This window comes from Salvelinus alpinus, chromosome 6 (genome assembly GCF_045679555.1).
Source record: "Salvelinus alpinus chromosome 6, SLU_Salpinus.1, whole genome shotgun sequence".
Classification (NCBI taxonomy): Eukaryota; Metazoa; Chordata; class Actinopteri; order Salmoniformes; family Salmonidae; genus Salvelinus; species Salvelinus alpinus.
This window is the reverse complement of record NC_092091.1, coordinates 45003691-45023389: the sequence shown is the minus strand read 5'-3', so window position 1 is coordinate 45023389 and position 19699 is coordinate 45003691. Positions and strand designations below refer to the sequence as shown.

General features: G+C 44.6%; 1 long non-coding RNA gene across 1 annotated transcript; it reads right to left on the bottom strand.

Annotated features, from left to right (window-relative positions):
- Positions 1-292: 292 nt before the first annotated feature.
- Positions 293-691, bottom strand: LOC139578745 (uncharacterized). The gene is made up of 2 exons (XR_011675607.1): positions 567-691; positions 293-461 (listed from the first exon to the last, which is right to left on the bottom strand). It is a non-coding gene; the product is annotated as an uncharacterized lncRNA (long non-coding RNA).
- Positions 692-19699: the final 19008 nt, after the last annotated feature.

Here is a 19699-nt window from a genome sequence, read left to right as displayed (position 1 = left end):
CTTGGGTTCACGAAATGGAACCGCTTCAGACACGGCAGGTGAGATGGGTGAAACCGGTAGTGAATGAATCACCTGCAAACTGAGCTGATCCTGGACTTGTGTCAAGCTAGCAGATAAATTCTGGATCGAACTCGCTATCTCCTGTAGCGCCGTATTGTGTTGTCCCAATTTCTTCTCCTGCAGGGTAATGGCATGGCAAACGGAGTCCAGGTCCGCTGGGTTCATTACTGGCCGGATCGTTCTGTCACGATCTTTCAAGATCGAACCCAGAAGCAGACCAGGACAAGGAGCGTAGGAAGAAGGTGAGTATTTATTTACAGTGAAATGTGAAAAGGTAGATATATCCAGATGGCGTAACGGGCAGCGGTGGTGAGTAGATGAGAGGAAATAGGTGAATCCAATGTAGTAGCAGAATCCTCTGTCAACCAGGCGGGAATGGAGTGAATGATCCAGGTGAGTAACTGAAGACAAAACAAACGGAGGTAAGTTCAAGGCAAGCAATACGTAAATGAAAACAACAAAACAAATTCTATCCAACTGGAGTCTGGTACTCAGGCACAACATACTATTCATGGCTAACGATCCGGCAGGGAATGGAAGTCAGGTCAGAGCTTTTGAAGGGTAGAGATGATGATCAGGACAGGTGTGCAGATTACTGACGGGAAACAGGTGCGGGTGAAACCAATCTCCCAATGAGCTAATTCGCCCGGCAACCAGACAGGGTGCGTTCCAGGACACCTGAAACACACTCCAGGACAGACACACAGGCAAACCCAGACTCAGGAAGCGGGATTCGTGACACTTTCCCTAACCCTAACCTTAACGCTAACCCCAATCCCAAACCCTAAATTTAACCCTAAATCTAACCCTAACATAAATGTTAATCCTACCCTAAACCCTTAAAACTAAGCCTAAAATAGCATTTTAACAAATTCAGGACATCAAAAACAATCTTGTTTTCCTACCTTGCCATGACATTATGGTGTCTTGTAACGACATTCCCGTCCTGATAATGTAGGAAAATATGTACATGTACTCACACACAGTCACTCGCATACATGAGCGCGCGCACACACCCCCCCCCAACGAGACCGTAGCCCCCCGTTGCTCTGCCCAACCAACTTCACTAACCCAATTGAACAATTACGACTGGGTTTCATGCTTTCATGTAGGAATGTAGACACACTGAACCAGACGTTCACCCCTTCCCAAAGTCATATCTCTTATAACTGACTGTGGAGTTAAGGGCTCTGTGTTTGACTGGATGCACAGCACAGAACTAGAATGAGATTCTGTTTCTATGGGTAACAGTCTGTCCCAGGTCTGTCAAGGGTGTGATATAATGAGGGTTACTGGGAGTCCAGTGTAAAATCAGCAAAAAACATTGAACTATATTCCTGCAGATCTCAGGAAGACTGTGATATAAAATGGGCTGCAAGTGTCCAAATCAAGCACTTTCAAAAACATCACCCTCTAAGCCACTTGTGAGTTGTTTTGGCTGTGTGCTTAGGGTAGTTGTTCTTCTGGAAGTTGAACCTTCACCCCAGTCTGAGGTCCTGAGCGCTCTGGAGCAGGTTTTCACCAAGGATCGCTCTGTACTTTGCTCCGTTCATCTTTCCCTCAATCCTGACTAGTCTCCCAGTCCCTGCCGCTGAAAAACACCCCAAACAGCATAATGCTGCCATGCTTCCCCGTAGGGATGGTGCCAGGTTTCCTCAGGATGTAACGCTTGGTATTCAGGCCAAAGAGTTGAATCTTTATTTCCTCAGACCAGAGAATCTTGTTTCTCCTGGTCTGAGAGTCTTTAGGTGCCTTTGGGCAAACTCATAGCGGGCTGTCATATGCCTTTTAATGAGGAGTGGCTTCCATCTGACCACTGTACCATAAAGGCCTAATTGGTGGAGTGCTGCAGAGATGGTTGTCCTTCTGGGAGGTTCTCCCATCTCAACTGAGGAACTCTATAGCTCTGTCAGTGACCATTTGGGTTTTTGGTCACCTCCCTGTCCAAGGCCCTTCTCCCCCGATTGCTCAGTTTGGCCGGGCGGCCAGCTCTAGGAAGAGTCTTGGTGGTTCCAAATGTCTTCCATTTAATAATGATGGAGGCCACTGTGTTCTTGGGGACCTTCATTGCTGCAGAAATGTTTTAGTACCCTTCCCCAGATCTGTGCCTCGACACAATCCTGTCTCGGAGCTCTGTGGACAATTCCTTCGACCTCAGCACAGTCAGTTTAGTCAGCTCAGCTATCCCCATTGAGACCGTGTCTGTGCATCGATCTAGGTTGGGAAAAACTAAACTCATAATTCATGTCATTATTGAAAGAGATTGTGATATCTCACATCTCAAAACAGGGCTACTTTATATTATATCCCTCATTTCAAGGCAGTTATAGTCAATTAACTAATCACTGATCAAAATCTTGATGTGATTGGCCTGACTGAAACATGGCTTAAGCCTGATGAATTTACTGTGTTAAATGAGGCCTCTCCTCCTGGTTACTCTAGTGACCATATCCCCCGCACATCCCGCAAAGGCGGAGGTGTTGCTAACATTTACGATAGCAAATTTCAATTTACCCCCCACAAAAATGACAGCGTTTTCATCATTTGAGCTTCTAGTCATGAAATCTATCTAGCCTACTCAATCAGTTTTTATAGCTAGTGTTTACAGACCTCCTGGCCAGTATACAGCGTTCCTCACAGAGTTCCCTGAATTCCTATCGGACCTTGTATCATGGCAGATAATATTCACATTTTTGGAAAAGTCCACAGACCCACTCCAAAAGGCTTTCGGAGCCATACTGTGAGTATAACCTACTCACTGCCACAGTCATACTCTGGACCTAGTTTTTTACCGTGGAATAAATATTTTTCCTCATAATCCTGAACAATCGGACCACCATTTTATTTACGTCTGCAATCGCAACAAATAATCTGCTCAGACCCCGACCAAGGATCATCAAAAGCTGTGCTTCCTTATCCTCAGCTCACTGGTCACCATAGCAGCACCCACTCGTAGCACGCGCTCCAGCAGGTATATCTCACTGGTCACCCCCAAAGCCAATTCCTCCTTTGGTCGTCTTTCCTTTCAGTTCTCTGCTGCCAATGACTGGAATGAACTGCAAAAATCTCTGAAGCTGGAGACTCATATCTCCCTCACTAGCTTTAAGCACCAGCTGTCAGAGCAGCTCACAGATCACTGCACCTGTACATAGCCCATCTGTAAACAGCCCATCTATCTACCTACCTCATCCCCATACTGTATTTATTTATTTATCTTGCTCCTTTGCACCCCAGTATCTCTACTTGCACATTCATCTTCTGCACATCTACCATTCCAGTGTTTAATTGCTATATTGTAATTAGTTCGCCACCATGGCCTATTTATTGCCTTAACTCCCTTATCTTACCTCATTTGCACTCACTGTATATAGACTTTTTGTTTTCTTTTGTTCTACTGTATTATTGACTGTATGTTTTGTTTATTCCATGTGTAACTATGTGTCGAATTGCTATGCTTTATCTTGGCCAGGTCACAGTTGCAAATGAGAACTCGTTCTCAACTAGACTACCTGGTTAAATAAAGGTTAAATAAAAAATATAAAAAATAAATAAATACATTCTCGGACAACCCAAAGATTCCTAGATGCCCTTCCAGACTCCCTTCACTTACCCAAGGACGTCAGAGTACAAAAATCAGTTAACCACCTGAGGAACTAAATTTAACCTTGCGTAATACCCTAGATGCAGTCGCACCCTTAAAAACAAAAAACATTTATCATGAGAAACTAGCTCCCTGGTATACAGAAAATACCCGAGCCCTGAAGCAAGCTTCCAGAAAATTGGAACGGAAATGGCGCTACACCAAACAGGAAGTCTTACAACTGGGAAAGACAGTACCGTGCAGTATCGGAGAGCCCTCAGTGCTGCTCGATCATCCTATTCTTCCAACTTACTTGAGGAGAATAAGAACAATCCCAAAATGTTTGTTGATACTGTCGCAAAGTTAACTAAAAAGCAGCATTCCCCAAGAGAGTATGGAGAGTATGCTTTCTCTTCGGCGGTGATAAATTCATGAACTTCTTTGACAAAAAGATTATGATCATTAAAAAGCTAATTTTTAAATTTGACTCCTCTTTAAAAAATTTATTAACTCCTCTTTCAATCTGCGTATTTCTCCAAAGCTCAGTTGTCCTGAGTCTGCACAACACTGCCAGGACCTAGGATCAAAGAAGACACTCAATTGTTTTAATACTATATCTCTTGACACATTGATGAAAATAGTAATGGCCTCTAACCTTCAAGCTGCATACTGGACCTATTACAACTAAACTACTGAAAGAGCTACTTCCTGTGCTTGGTCCTCCTATGTTGAACATAATAAATGTCTCCATATCCACCAGATGTGTGCCAAACTCACTAAAAGTGGCAGTAATAAAGCCTCTCTTGAAAAATAATCTCCCATTCCTCTCAGAAATGTTAGAAAAGCAACTCACTGCCTTCCTGAAGCCAAAAAATGTATACAAAACACTTCAGTCTGGTTTTAGACCCCATCATAGCACTGAGACTGCATTCGTGAATGTGGTGAATTACCTTTTAATGGCGTCAGACCAAGGCTCTGCATCTGTCCTCGTGCTACTAGACCTTAGTGCTGCTTTTGATATCATCGATCACCACATTCTTTTGGAGAGATTGGAAACCCAAATTGGTCTACACGGACAAGTTCTGGCCTGGTTTAGATCTTATCTGTCGGGAAAGATATCAGTTTGTCTCTGTGGATTGTTTGTCGTTTGTCTCTGTGGATTGTTTGTCCTCTGACAAATTAACTGTACAGTGTTCCTCAATGTTCCGTTTTAGGACCACTATTGTTTTCACTATATATTTTACCTCTTGGTGATGTCATTTGGAAACATAATGTTAACTTTCACTGCTATGCAGAAGATACACAGCTGTACATTTCGATGTAACATGGTGAAGCCCCAAAATTGCCCTCCCTGGAAGCCTGTGTTTCAGACATAAGGAAGTGGATGGCGGCAAATGTTTTACTTTTAAACTAGGACAAAACAGAGATGCTAGTTCTAGGTCCCAAGAAATAAAGAGATCTTCTGTTGGATCTGACAATTAATCTTGATGGTTGTACTGTCGTCTCAAATAAAACTGAAGGACCTCTGCGTTACTCTGGACCCTGATCTCTCCTTTGACGAACATATCAAGACTGTTTCAAGGACAGCTTTTTTCCATATACGTAACATTGCAAAAATGTGAAACTTTTTGTCCAAAAATGTGGCAGAAAAATTCATCTATGCTTTTGTCACTTCTAGATTAGACTACTGCAATGCTCTACTTTACGGCTACCCGGATAATGCACTAAATAAACTTCAGTTAGTGCTAAACATGGCTGCTAGATTCTTGACTAGAACCCAAAATGTGATCATATTACTTCAGTGCTAGCCTCTCTACACTGGCTTCCTGTTAAGGCTAGGGCTGATTTCAAGGTTTTACTGCTAACCCACAAAGCATTACATGGGCTTGCTCCTACCTATCTTTCCGATTTAGTCCTGCCAAACATACACTACTGTTCAAAAGTTTGGGGTATCTTAGAAATGTCCTTGTTTTTGAAAGAAAAGCACATTGTTTGTCCATTAAAATAACATCAAATTGATCAGAAATAGAGTGTAGACATTGTTAAATGTTGTAAATGACTATTGTAGCTGGAAACGGCAGATTCTTTATGGAATATCTACATAGGCGTACAGAGACCCATTATCAGCAACCATCACTCCTGTGCTCCAATGTTACGTTGTGTTAGCTAATCCAAGTTTATCATTTTAAAAGGCTAATTGATCATTAGAAAACCCTTTTGCAATTATGTTAGCACAGCTGAAAACTGTTGTTCTGATTAAAGAAGCAATACAACTAGCCTTCTTTAGACTAGTTGAGTATCTGGAGCATCAGCATTTGTGGGTTCAATTACAGGCTCAAAATAGCTAGAAACATAGGCTTTCTTCTGAAACTCGTCATCCTATTCTTGTTCTGAGAAATGAAGGCTATTCCACGCAAGAAATTGCCAAGAAACTAAAGATCTCATACAACGCTGTGTACTACTCCCTTCACAGAACAGCGCAAACTGGCTCTGACCAGAATAGAAAGAGAAGTGGGAGGCCCCGGGACACAACTGAGCAAGAGGACAAGTACATTAGAGTGTCTAGTTTGAGAAACAGACGCCTAACAAGTCCGCAACTGTCAGCTTCATTAAATAGAACCTGCAAAACACCAGTCTCAACATCAATAGTGAAGGAGCAACTCCAGGATGCTGGCCTTATAGGCAGAGTTGCAAAGAAAAAGCCATATCTCAGACTGGACAATAAAAATAAAAGATTAAGATGGGCAAAAGAACACAGACACTGGACAGAGTAACTCTGCCTAGAAGGCCAGCATCCAGGAGTCGCCTCATCACTGTTGACGTTGAGACTGGTGTTTTGCTAAGTGACCCAAACTTTTGAACGGTAGTGTACCTACACATAATGCTATGGTCACATGACGCAGGCCTCTTTATTGTCTCTAGAATTTCTAAGCAAACAGCTGGAGGCAGGGCTTTCTCCTATAGAACTCAACTTTCCTGGAATGGTCTGCCTATCCATGTGAGAGACGTCTCAACCTTTAAGTCTTTATTGAAGACTCATCCCTTCAGTAGGTCCTATAGTTGAGCGTAGTCTGGCCCAGGGGTGTGAAGGTGAACTGAAAGGTACTGGAGCAACGAATCGCCCTTGCTGTCTCTGCCTGGCCGGTTCCCCTCTCTCTACTGGGATTCTCTGCCTCTAACCCTATTACGGGAGCTGAGTCACTGGCTTACTGGTGCTCTTTCATGCCATCCCTAGGAGGGGTACATCACTTGAGTGGGTTGAGTTACTAACGTGATCTTCCTGTCCGGGTTGGCTCCCCCTCGGGTTCGTGCCGTGGGGGAGATCTTTGTGGGCTATACTTGGCCTTGTCTCAGGATAGTAAGTTGGTGGTTGAAGATATATCTCTAGTGGTGCGGGGTTTGTGCTTTGGCAAAGGGTGTGCTGTTATATCCTGCCTGGTTGGCCCTGTCTGTGGGTATCATCGGACAGGGCAACAGTGTCTCAGCCTCCAGTATTTATGCTGCAATAGTTTATGTGTCGGGGGGGCTAGGGTCAGTCTCTTATATCTGGAGTATTTCTCCTGTCTTATCTAGTGTCCTGTGTGAATTTAAGAATGCTCCCTCTATTCTCTCTCTCGCTCTCTTTATCTCTTCTCTCGGATGACCTGAGCCCTAGGACCATGCCTCAGGACTACCTGGCCTGATGACTTCTTGCTGTCACCAGTCCACCTGGTCGTGCTGCTGCTCCAGTTTCAACTGTTCTGCCTGCGGCTATGGAACCCTGACCTGTTCACCGGATGTGCTACCTTGTCCCGGACCTGCTGTCCCGGACCTGATTCTGTCCCTACTGCACCTGCTGTTTCTTACTCTGAATGATCGGCTATGAAAAGCCAACTGACATTTACTCCTGAGGTGCTGACCTGTTGCACCCTCTACAACCACTGGGATTATTATTATTTGACACTGCTGGTCATCTGTGACCGTTTGAACATCTTGGCCATGTAATGTTATAATCTCCACCCGGCACAGCCAGAAGGACTGGCCACACCTCAGAGCCTGGTTCCTCTCTAGCTTTCTTCCTAGGTTCCTGCCTTTCCATGGAGTTTTTCGTGTTTCTACAGTACATCTGCATTGCTTGCTGTTTGTGGTTTTAGGCTGAGTTTCTGTATAGCACTTTGTAACACCGGCTAATGTAAAAGGGCTTTATAAATACATTTGATTGATTGATGTCCAATTAATTGAATTTACCACAGGTGGACTCCAATCAAGTTATGTAAATAAGGTATTTCTGTTTTTTATTTTTAATAAATGTGCAAACATTTTGAAAACTCTGTTTTCGCTTTGTCGTTATGGGGTATTATGTGTAGATTGAAAATCATTTTAATTGTATTTAATCCATTGTAGAATAAGGCTGTAACGTAGCAAAATGTTGAAATGCACTGTATTTGATAAAATATTACATTTTGCCTTTACTACTATATCCCACAGAAATGCATTGAATAACACGTTAAAAAATGGTTAAAAAAAAGACAGTAAAAGAATTCATCAGGATTAAGGTTTTGAAGTGTCTGTCCTATATCTATGAGATAAGAAATCTCAGGAAAAAAGTCCCGTCACACTTGTGGGGGTCGTAGAGCAAAACAGAGACTACCATCATGTTCGTGAGAGTCTCCCCTTTCCACATAACAGTAGACAAACCGTTCAGACACTACAGACGTTTTCGTGAAAATAACGATTTTTGGGATGTTTCATTTTCCTGACAAACATCGCTGTGGCTCGGCCACCTTCCACCGCAGATGCCGAAGGCCACAATTGTCGGATGCAGTGGATTGAGACACAGCCCATTTAATAAAACAGATAACTCCAGCTTAAATTGATGGATTTTGTTTGGGGATTCTTTTATCATGTTACTTACCTTCAATGAACTCTTAACGATTATTGGGTCAAAAAATCTACGTTCATCCAATTATGGCAAATTTTGACATGAAACTATGAGCTCAGGGTGTGGAATCAACCTTTCACTATGTGGCACTGTTTTTCAAATGACATATTCAACCTTCCACTGTTCCCTTTGCAATAGTATGTCTAGCATGTGTGCATTATGGTGACTAAAGGGTTAATGGTTCAGCGGTAGCTAACACACCCTAAACCGCAGCTTTAATGACCTCGTGTTATTGCTACAGTGTACTGTATTGCTTTTCTGTCACCTCAAACAAATTATTTTGTAGCAATTACAGACACAATAACTCAGTGTTTAAATGAAAACACGTGGCCTAACATAGAGCAGGAAAAAACACCGAAAATTAAATTGAGCTACAACGAGGATCTTCCGCTATACTTCTGCTATACGTATTGAATCCAGCCTGCACACACACACACACACTTTCTCTCTCTCCGGCACATATAAACCCAGCCATGCGCTCCAGCCACGTTGGCTCACACATACAGTAGACATGAGTCATTCAGTCCCTGACTAGCCATTTATTACAGGGAGACAGGGACTGTCACACTACTTATATAGACCCATATACAGACCGATATACCTTCTCAAGTCCTGGCCAGCCAAGCATCAGATTGGGAAAAATGTGCTTATTTAATTGATTCCCATTCAATGATTACTGCTGTGGCCCCTGTGACTGGGGAGGAGGACCTATAAGTCAAATATAGGACTGTAAACTCCTGCCAACAGCACATAAAACTACCTTACAGCAACTCTTGAAATTTCACGGCAACGGCCAACAGCTTCCATAGCCATCCCACTTGTACGTTTTTTTTTCTCCTCTTCTTTTCATTCCTTGATCATTTCATAAAGCCTCCATTATATGTCCCCAAAGTGTTGAAACAGCAGATTTGTTTCTCTCCCTTTGTCCCATAAATTGAATTGTAATTAACAGTAAAGCCTTGCAGTGACTTGGATAGGCAGTAATTACGTTTTTACACAGGGAAATGTATGGCCATGGTGGTTGTGAATGTTCACCGATATGATCATGGGCCACATCCAGAGAGGCGCAACACAACAGAACGGCCTTTGTTTTTTTTTCTGCGAGCCACGCTAAAATAGAAAGTGTGTTCGCCACACAATAGAACCCAGATGCGGAAATTGTGTGTTTCTCCCATTTCATAGCTGCTGCTGTACGTAGCTGAATGAGTTCGGGAAGTCATAGGGCTCCATTCAATCCGTATCGCAGGAGTTCAGAGTTACAGCATGATTGAAATGTAAAGGCAACGTTCCCGTGTTAGCGGAGACTGCGTTCACGGTAAACGCTGCGTATGTCGGCTCAATCGGAAATTGACCTTTACAGTTCTATTGCGCAATCTGCAACGTTTCATCGGTACAGATGGAATAGAGCCCATAGACAATCTTTCCTCGGGAGCTATTGAAGTGAAACAATGGGAGCTGTGAGTCACCACACAAATCAAGGTGTCAGGGTACATTACACATTCTCTTAGTGGCCATGAAGTTGTCACATTATCGACTGATTCACTAACAGACAGACAGCAGGGGGAGGAGAGCGTTGCTGAAACGGGCTCACTTTTCTTCTTGTTTTTTAATCATGATCATGAAGTTCGATATTTTTACAGCACTTTTCATACATTCAGGAAACACCCACGCAATCTCCAACCAACCACAACAAATCCTATTATATCCAACCAAGTAGTGTAGACTTCTAGTCCGCATTATACAGTAAGGCCTAGCTACTGTATGTTGTATAGAAGAAAGCAACCAAGATGTAATTGCTTTTGTTTACAAGGAGAAGTTTGGGGATGATATTCTCTGTCCTTAGTCCAAGTCATATCATGCCGTCTGGTCACTCAGTCATGGTTTGGAGGTGACGTAGGCTCCCTCCAGCTAATCAGTATGCTCTCTCTCCGAAATCCAAAACATAGCCAGTAGACAACCAGGGATTCACTCATTTGTACACTACTCAGTCAGAATTCCCCAATTCCATGATAAATCAGGCACTTCTTCAAAAGACTGAAGTTCCATTCACCGTGTTCCCGTCCCGCTGCAGGCGGACCCTGCGGTGCCTGTGGCTGCCATTCAACCACGGACCCCTGCATCCACAGCCATGCTCCCTCTCTCTGTATGTGCCCAGTGAAGAAGATAGAGACCATGAAAAAAACATCAGAGGGAAAGATTTCTGCCTTTCATATTTCATCCCCAGTCAGAATCAGCTGTGAACTCAGAGACAGGAGAGGAGAGTAGGGGAGGAGAGGAGAGGAGAGGAGAGGAAAGAAAACAAAACTAAATGAAAGTAAAGGTAAGAAAGAAAGGAGAGATAGGTAGGTGGTGAGAAGGTGCAGGTGTCTCAACAGTCTTGAAGGGCAGAGCAGGGTAGGTCAGTAAGTAATGTGACAAAGTTGATGTGTCAACTTCTGAACAAAGAGTCAGCTGAGTCATATTTCAGTCCAACTGTCGGAGAATTTAAAACATAAGCCAATGCCTTCCTTTGTTTCTGTCTGTCCATCTGTTTCTGTCACGCCCTGATCTGTTTCACCTGTCCTTGTGATTGTCTCCACCCCCTCCAGGTGTCGCTTATTTTCTCTGGTGTATTTATCCCTGTGTTTCCTGTCTCTCTGTGCCAGTTTGTCTTGTACTGTATGTTCAAGTCAACCAGCATGTTTTTCCCGTGCTCCTGCTTTTTCTATTTTCTTTTGCTAGTCCTCCTGGTTGACCCTTGCCTGTTTCTGGATTCTGTACCCATCTGCCTGACCATTCCGCCTGCCTCGACCTTGAGCCCGCCTGCCACGCTGTACCTCCTAGACTCTGAACTGGTTTTGACCTTTTGCCTGTCCACGACCATTCTCTTGCCTACCCTTTTGGATTATAATAAATATCAAAGACTCAAACCATCTGCCTACCCTGTCTGCGTCTGGGTCTCGCCTTGTACCCTTATAGTTCATCCTCTGTGGTCCCAAGCTTCAATCCATCTAATACTGTTTGCCTGCTCCCGATCATTACTAGTTTTATATTAAACATTCTTACTCAAAGTTACTGACTGACCAATCAGTTCTACCTCTCTGTTACTAGAACAACTGGTCTTAAATCCGCCATGAAAACATCTCTCTTGCTTTCTCTCTCTCGTCTCTACCACATTAGACTGTGTAGGTGGTTCCACTTTAGAGAGCTGGCAATGTGGCTGGCAATGGTTCTGCGTGTGCGTGCATGCCTGCGTGTTTGTGAGTGTGTTTGTTTTATAACCCGAAACCTGTTGTATAAGCATAGAGACAGAAGCAGAGCACCTGTAACTAAAGACAGGCAGGCACTATGTAAAATAGTGATTTTCTGTGCTGTGCTTTTGTCTTATACAGAAGGAGTGTCTGACTAGTAACCCTGTACCGGAGAAGCTCTGACACGGAACAGAACACTGCCTTTGGAAACCTACTGAGGGAAAAATAGTTCTTAACATTTCCAAAAAGTATATCAATCCCTGTTTCCCCTCTCGCTCAATCTCCTTTCCCCTTTCTTCCCTCGCTTTCTCTTTCTCCCTCTACATTCCTCTCCATACCGCTCTCTCAGTGGAAACAGAAGTTTAGGCCCAGGCCTGTGTGTGTGTATAGGCAATGGATGGGCTCTCTCCTGATGCATGTTTGTGGGTCTCGGTCATGTTCACACTTCCCACAATGCTTTAGTGTGTATTATCTGTTCTGTGTTGTGTTGTGTTCTGCCAAACCTAGCACTTCCGGCAGCTGGCTCAGAGAACTAAGCTGAGTCTCAAATATTCTTAATATCTCACCGGATAGGAAGTTTAATGCATCTCTCTTACGTACGCCTGGATGTCTATGGGTATCTACTAGAATGCTAGCAGATACCCATAGACTTCCAGTCATTGCGCTAATGCTAGTTAGCATTGGCTCACGAAATTACCTCTATGGTATCCACGAGTTCATCCGACTCTGGGCGAAGTGGATAAAGGGCCTCATTGCCAAAATCCCGAAGTATCCCTTTAAGTCATGAAGGAACCATGCACACTCACGTTTTGGATGAGCCTGGAGTTTATACAGATATTTTTTGTCTATACTATTACCTCCATTCATGATTGTCAATTAGAATTGTTTTCATGCGGCTGACATTCAGTCATGTTAATTAATAGTGTAATAGCCTATAGTTTTTGGGGCATATTGTATTAATTGTGATAGGCTCACGTTTTACCGGTATGGCGTACCCCCACTATTTATTTTACCGGGACGCCGGTACCGGACTAAACCGCCTTACTTTCACCCCTGCACATGACACCCATCCTCAGTGTGACAGACATTGTGGCAATAGAGGAAGTGGCTCTCTCTCTAACAGTCCAGTATTTCTCCATCAGCTGACCATGTATTGTCATGGACAGCCCTCAATGGACAATAAACTGAATGACTGCCTGGTCTGTGTGGCTAATGGGGAACCTCGTGAGGGTCAGATGATCCCATACTAAACCACAGCACAACCCAGTACAGCCACCCTCCAGACCTCTAAGGGACCTTTCAGCCCAGGCCTTCCCCAAGACTTCCCCATTACTTCTAACCTGGGCTTGGCTACAGATGAATTTGGATTGGCATGCATAAAAAAAAGCTTGTTTTGAGTTTGTTTCCTATTTTTTATTTAAAAATCACGCATGCACATGCATATGCACACACACACTAACATACACACACACAAACTCAAACAAAACCCTGGCACATGTATGTGGTTGGTATGAACAGTAGATCATTCTTTTACTAACTTGGCGTGATGTGTTTGCACAATGTGTGTCTTTGTTAACCCAGCCGGGATTCAGTGCATCTTTCGAGCCATCTCCATCTCTCCTCCTCCACCTCCTCTTTTCTGTCTCAGTCTGATGAAGTGAAACTCCTTTCATGTTAACACTGGGGAAAGAACTTTCCAACTTTCCACCAAACTCCCAACTTCTCTTTTCCATGTCATTCATCAGAACAGGCCTGGTAATAGACGGGTGTAAAAATACCCAGAGGGTTCTCTCTTTCTTTCTCGCTCTGAGTCTCTCTGTCTCTCTGGCTCTCCCTCTCCACCCCATCTCCCTCTCTCTCTATGCCTGACTCCACCCCCCTCTCAGTGTACTGAGTGTATAATTAGCCTGAGAAGAGAGTGAGATTGTGATGGGAGAAGGGTTGAGCTGGGCTGGGTTGGCTGTGCAGGCAGCCCCCTTCACCAGTGATGGAGTAGTAAAGGTACATGGAAAGGGTTGAATTTCCTGGGCAGTCAGTCTGAAAAAACACACACGTGAGCACACATTAAGCGCACACACGCACCCAGTCTGGCCTCTCGACTGACCTTATTTTCATTCACGTGTGACATGTTGGATTTGAGAGGGGAGACTGTGTGTAGGGGGGAGTGTGTAAGAAAGTTGTGAACAACTGAAAAAGTTGGATGGTGTGACAAAGTGAGCCAATGTTGGAATAGCTGTATGGACTGTAATGAACCTCATTGGCCCAGGCCCACTAGTCCTCATGGTATGTTTATTCCGTCAATGGGCGGCTTGGAGACTCAACCTCAAGAAAAGGAGAGAGAGAAAGAAATGGCCTGTGTGCGTGTGTGTGTTTTGGGGGTCATCACCAGATGAACATTTACACTAAAACTCACATTTCTTCCACTAACAGCACAACATGCTGCGACAGTATTTCAAATACATTTCCATGCTTATGTTGTATTTATGCATCCTGCATTTGTTTAGTATTCCATTTGCTCATTTCCAGCACTGCCCTCCTCCCTCAGTTTCATTAGATCCTCATCACTCTGAGGTACTAAGGTGGCACTTTCAAAAGATGCATTCCCCGTCTCAACCAATTTGACTAAGGCAGTTCCCAAAGGCACTTTTTTAAAAGTTGGGTTTTTCCCTCCAACATATTTCAGAATTATAGGTGTGAAGAGTACAACAAAGCCCTAACGCAGATCTTTTAATTTAACCCTAACCTTAATCGTAACCCTAACCCTAGCGATAGCATATCCCCCTTTCCAGCATTTTTCCAAAACTTTTCCCGTAATTTTGGCCTCGATTCAATCAGATCGAGCATTAACCCGCGTTGGTGATGTTGGAGGTGTAACTGCAGTATGAGCAGACAAATACAGTAGTTGAGCGACTGTGTAACGCTCGTCGTTAGGAGGAAGAGAGGAGGACCAAGGTACAACGTGGTAAATGTTCATGATGATGAATTTTAATGCTAATCCAACAAAACAGAACACTAACAAAATAACAAACGAAGTGAACAAACGAACGAAACAGTACCGTGTGGCGAACAAACACTGACACGGCAACAAACACCCACAAACCAAAAGTGAAACCCAGGCTGCCTAAGTATGATTCTCAATCAGGGACAACGATTGACAGCTGCCTCTGATTGAGAATCATACCAGGCCGAACACAAAACCCCAACATAGAAAAACACACAGACAGCCCACCCCAACTCACACCCTGACCATACTAAATAAAGACAAAACAAAGGAAATAAAGGTCAGAACGTGACAGACTGCTTTTGTGTGTCACAAACCACTCCTTTTTATCCCTACCACGTTAGAAGTTCGAAAAAGCGATAGAAAGTGTAGGCTAATGCATGTTTTCACATGAATTGGTTGGGGGGGATTTATAGCCTATTTGTCTAATGAGGTGTAGCCAAAAGAACATCACGCGTTCAAGTGTTTGAAGGCGGCTACATGCACTTCTAACACGGCTGCATGGGATTTGTCGGATTTTAAAGTCGGGTAGGTTTGTTGTATCTGATGGCAGTGTCCGCAATAAGCTAACACAATGAGCCGCTTGTCGATTTGACAGCTCTAATGCAGTTCCACCTCTGACACTGCCAAAACAACCACTATTTGAGTGTTGGCTAGTGCAGATCTGATATAATCTAGCCCTTTCCCTTGATAAACGTATTATTTTAAGTTGGATATAATTATTATTAACATTATTATTTGCAGTTGGGTAACTGACTGCCCCTTGCCGGCATTATTTTCCCAGTATTTCATTTAAAATGTATCATTTTGAATTGGGTAAACTGATTGAGGAATTTTAGTTGGGTATTAAATATACATTTTAATGATTATTATTTAGATTTGGGTAAACTGACTTGAGTGAACATTTTACTTTGAGTTGGATAAACATATTATTTTTTAGCTTCAAACCTAAACCTAACCCTAGCCACAAAGCGACTGTTTCTTTTTCGGGGGGAACTCAGTCGGGGTCTCAACTAGGGCTGTGGCGGTCACGAAATGTTGTCGGCCGGTGATTGTCAAGCAAATAACTGTCGGTCTCACGGTAATTGTCCGTTAATTACCATGGACACATTAAGCATCTCCTCGCTTGCACACATAGCCTACAAGCCATTTAAAAATAGCCTAATAAATCAATGTAATATAGCCTACATCTTCACAATAAATCCATTATTTATTTTAGACAGGCCTGAAGAAGCATGATATGAAGAAAAGGTAGACTTATTTCAGAAGAAAATAAATCGCATACTCTGATGTTATGTTAGGTGGCTATGCCAAATGGCTGTGGGCTACACTAGATAATTTAGCAGACAAGATTTGCTTATAATTCCATGGCATTATTTGATAGTATCTTATAGTTTGAGGAATACAATTGAACAAAGCTGAATAAAATTTAAATATTTTCTCCAAACGATTTGCAGCTATTCTGTGTTGAGCGGTTAACAAAGAAATAGGTACTCCTATATGCTTAATTTATAGTTATTAACATAACTTTAGTTGTTCTTCAAACGTTGGGCTATATGTTTTGATTTGTAATACATTGTAAGACTGCATGATGAGACTCTAATGATGATTTGAAAGGCATGAGCTCCGCTTGGTTTTTTATGCAGGCTGTACACACTTCATTAGTCTCTCATACACAATTTGACAAGCACTTGATAATGCCTCAAATTTTACGTCGGCATCCCCTTCGTGGCCGTAATGCACCCTGAAAATATCTATGCCTTTTGTGGCCCGGAGTGCTGTGTTGTGCCCTTCTCCCTGACTGTGCTGCACAATCCGAAGCACCTCTCACTCACATGGTTCTCTGTCACGTGATATAGAAATAAATATTCCAAACATAGCCTGGGACAGTTGTGAGATACGATAGATCCCAAATTAATAGAACCACTAGCATCCCAAAAATATTTTTTATGCAATGAGGCTTGACGCAACAGATCAGAACATTTAGCTTAAAAAAAATTAGGCTATTTCTTCACATTATAAGTGCAGCAATGCACGGTAATAGGCAATAAGTGCAAATGTCCCATTAGCGGAAAACACCATTATCAAAAGTGACCACAAATGCAATTATGCATGTAATGCCTTTATTACATTACATTGCCAGCAGCATACCACCCTGCATACCACTGCTGGCTTGCTTCTGAAGCTAAGCAGGGTTGGTCCTGGTCAGTCCCTGGATGGGAGACCAGGTGCTGCTGGAAGTGGTGTTGGAGGGCCAGTAGGAGGCACTCTTTCCTCTGGTCTAAACAAAGATCCCAATGCCCCAGGGCAGTGATTGGGGACACTGCTCTGTGTAGGGTGCCGTCTTTCGGATGGGACGTTAAAACGGGTGTCCTGATTCTCTGAGGTCATTAAAGATCCCATGGCACTTATCGTAAGAGTAGGGGTGTTAACCCCGGTGTCCTGGCTAAATTCCCAATCTGGCCCTCAACCATCACGGTCACCTAATAATCCCCAGTTTACAATTGGCTCATTCATCCCCCTCCTCTCCCCTGTAACTATTCCCCAGGTCGTTGCTGCAAATGAGAACGTGTTCTCAGTCAACTTACCTGGTAAAATAACGGTAAAAAAAAAAAAATTATAAAGGTGCATTTTTATGGTGACAATTATCTTCCCCAATCTTGAAACTCAGGCGCTGCTTATATATGCCAGTTAGGCTCTACACCCATTGTAAAGCAAATTAATGTGCTTAATTTTGAAAAGTTATTTGGCCACTTTTTTATTATAACATATAGGCCTATGGGCTAGGCTACATGAGGTGTGTGACTATGATTTGAAAAAGTCACAAAAAAATGATTTTTTTCTTATGATGGCCATCATTCATAATGATAATATCTAATTCACAAGTGATAGGCTACTATTGTCACTCATCAGACTATTCTTGATTTAATCTTGTCCTTACATATACTAAATAATATAAGTGTGACATTTGTTTTGATTTAGAATGGACCATTATCATGCACCCTTATCGAAACAGGGGCAGCGGGAAAAAATAAGTCATCTTGTCACGTTCCTGACCTTATTTCCTTTATTTTGTCTTTGTTTAGTATGGTCAGAACGTGAGCTGGGTGGGCATTCGATGTTATGTGGTATAAAATTACCTGGCTAACATGAAAATAAACCATGAGGAAAAGCATCCTCCATTCGCTATTTAAGTGCATAGATGTGTCACGATCGTCTTTACGTGAATGAGTGGACCAAGGCGCAGCGTGAGAGAAATACATCTTCCTTTTATTTGACGAAGACGTAACACGAAACGAAACACTCTTACAAAACAATAAACGACCGTGAAGCTATAAACGAAAGTGCACACACAAGCTACTAACGTTCAACATAGACAACGAAGAACGCACGAACAGGAACCGCCCCCCGAAAGTGTCATGTGAGTGTGGGCATCCAGCCGGGGTCTGGTCTCCGGTACGCAGTTTCGGTCCAGGGTATCCTGCGCCGGCTCTGTGCGCTGGGAGGGTGCAGTGCGTCCTATGCCTACGCTCCGCTCGTACCGGGCAAATGTGGGAGTGGAGCCTAAGGGAGAGGTGCGCGTAGTAGGCACTAGATCTCCAGTGCTCATCCACAGCCCGGTTCAACCTGTGCCTGCACTCTGGAGGGTCCGGGCTGGAGTAGTATTCCAGCCTGGGGGAGTGGTGCCAAGGCTGCGCACCAGAGCTCCAGTGCTCCCCCACAGCCCGGTCCTTCAGGTGCCTCCTCTTAACATCAAGCCTCCTGTAGGTCTCTCCAGCCTGGTGGGTCCTGTGGCAGCCCCACGCACCAGGCTGTCTCTCCGTCTCCTCCCTACAGGTGTGCCCGTCTGCCCCAGTGCCGCCTGTACTGCCCGTCTGCCCAGAGCCGCCTGCACTACCCGTCTGCCCAGAGCCGCCTCCACTGCCCGTCTGCCCAGAGCCGCCTGAACTGCCCATCTGTCCTGAGCCTTCAAAGCCGCCCATCTGTCCTGAGCCGCTAGAGCCGTCCGTCAGTCAGGAGCCGCTAGAGCCGTCCGCCAGTCAGGAGCCGCTAGAGCCGTCCGCCAGACAGGAGCCGCAAGAGCCGTCCGCCAGACAGGAGCCGCCAGAGCCGCCCGCCAGACAGGAGCCGCCAGAGCCGCCCGCCAGACAGGAGCAGCCAGAGCCGCCCGCCAGACAGGAGCAGCCAGAGCCGCCCGCCAGACAGGAGCAGCCAGAGCCGCCCGCCAGACAGGAGCAGCCAGCCAGCCATGACCAGCCAGCCAGCCATGACCAGCCAGAGCCGTCAGCCAGCCATGACCAGCCAGAGCCGTCAGCCAGCCATGACCAGCCAGAGCCGTCAGCCAGCCATGACCAGCCACAGCCGTCAGCCAGCCATGACCAGCCAGAGCCGTCAGCCAGCCATGACCAGCCAGAGCCGTCAGCCAGTCATGACCTGCCAGAGCCGTCAGCCAGTCCGGAGCTGCCCCTCAGTCCGGAGCTGCCCCTCAGTCCGGTGCTGCCCCTCAGTCCGGTGCTGCCCCTCAGTCCGGTGCTGCCCCTCAGTCCGGTGTTGCCCCTTAGTCCGGTGCTGCCCCTTATTCCAGTGGGGTTAATATGGAGGGTGGCCGTTAGGAGGAGGCCACGGAAGCGGGGATTGACTATGGTGGGGTGGGGACAACGTCCAGAGCCAGAGCCGCCACCGTGGACAGATGCCCACCCAGACCCTCCCCTATAGGTTCAGGTTTTGCGGCCGGAGTCCGCACCTTGGGGGGGCCTGACCTTATTTCCTTTATTTTGTCTTTGTTTAGTATGGTCAGGACGTGAGCTGGGTGGGCATTCTATGTTATGTGTTTCTATGTTGGGTTCTTTTCAATTAGCCTGATATGGTTCTCAATCAGGGGCAGGTGTTTTACGTTTCCTCTGATT